Here is a 1,617-nt window from a genome sequence, read left to right as displayed (position 1 = left end):
GGTACCACATAAAAATGTTTATCTTCAATGGAGCCTTTGTTTTCCAGATGATTTTATTTAGATTTTGGGACATCTTGATGGATCAAAGCCAAATAATGTAACTTCACTGAGAATTGGCCCTTCAAGCGGAAAACATCTTGTTCTTGAGTGAGCTTGATATTAGCAATGCGAGGAAGAAGTTCATTCTAGGCTGTTAATTTTAGGTCCAATCAAATCATGTCTCCATGATAAAAGCAATGGTGATAAGCTAAAAACCTCTGCTACAGTTTGTTGCTTATGTCTGGCGGTGTTATATAAGCAAGGATACTGTTCACTTAGAGGTGAGTTTCCAAGCCATTTGTCCACCCAAAATCGTACTTGGGAACCGTCTTTGATTACAAATGAGCCAAAACGAAGGAAATCTTGTTTCACCTTCATGAGGCTTCCCTAGAAATGAGAGTCCCCACTTTTCCAATAAACTTGGGATAAAGGCTTTGAGCCTAAGTACTTACATATTCCATCAGATATTAGCAACTTAAACAACCATTTGCTTAGAAGTGCAGTATTCTTTAGCTCCAAATCATGAATTCCTAACCCCTCTGTTCCTTAGGTTGGCATAGTATGCTCCACTTAGCAAGGTGATACTTCCTTATGTGGTTATCACTTTGCCAAAAAAACTAGAACTAAAATAATCTAGCTTCTTAAGCACCCCTCTTGTTATTGCAAAGAAATACATCATATACATGGGTAGACTACTCAGAACTGAATTAATCAGTGTTAGTCTTCCCCCTGTCGATAGATGTTTTCCTTTCCAGCTACTCAATTTCTTCTCAAAACACTCTTCGACCTTATGTCAGTCTGTGTTCTGTAACTTTCTGAAATGAATTGGAATGCCTAAATAAGACATAGGAAACATTGTTAATGAATAATATAAATGCTACTTTAATTTGAAATCAGTTGTGAAAGATTGAAGCGTGGATTTGTCCTGGGGGGATGATTGCAATGAAATATTATATATGGTGATATTGGACAAATTAGTGATGCCTGAGTATATATGTGAATACATGCAGCCTACAGTAAGAGGCACAACAATTAATTTCTAGAATTTTGGGTGATAAAGATCTACGCTGTGAGTCAACAAAACTACTTAACGTGACTAATAAACTGCAGTTGCACTGGGTTTGATACATGCAACTTGGGAAATGTGAAATCCATGCTCAGATTTGTGTACTTCCACTCCAATGAAGTGTTATAGTGACTTTGTGTGTCGATTGGGAGAGATCAGATCGAGAGCTGAAAGACTAAGCTGCAATCGAGCCTAAGTATATTTCTTTAGGCTCCGTTTGGTTAATCCGGAATGGGCCATTCCATGCCTAGAACGGTTCCGACGTTATAGAAATTTGTGAGGAAACCGTTTGGGGAATGATTTCCCTGTATCCGAACGGGGCCTATTGACCATGACAGTAGCAGGCGGATCTGCTCTAGCTTGTGTGTTCGACTTGGCAACCAAAAAACAGAGGAGTGCAATAATAAGGGCACCTAATTATATATGGGAGGCGACAATGGAGACATGTGTGTCTTCAATGTTCATTATCTGATGGGTCTCAGAGATCTTAATATACTAGTAAATGGAATGAT

Source organism: Sorghum bicolor, chromosome 2 (assembly GCF_000003195.3).
Source record: "Sorghum bicolor cultivar BTx623 chromosome 2, Sorghum_bicolor_NCBIv3, whole genome shotgun sequence".
Classification (NCBI taxonomy): domain Eukaryota; kingdom Viridiplantae; phylum Streptophyta; class Magnoliopsida; order Poales; family Poaceae; genus Sorghum; species Sorghum bicolor.
The sequence above is the reverse complement of the archived record's forward strand: the minus strand, read 5'-3'. Positions refer to the sequence as shown.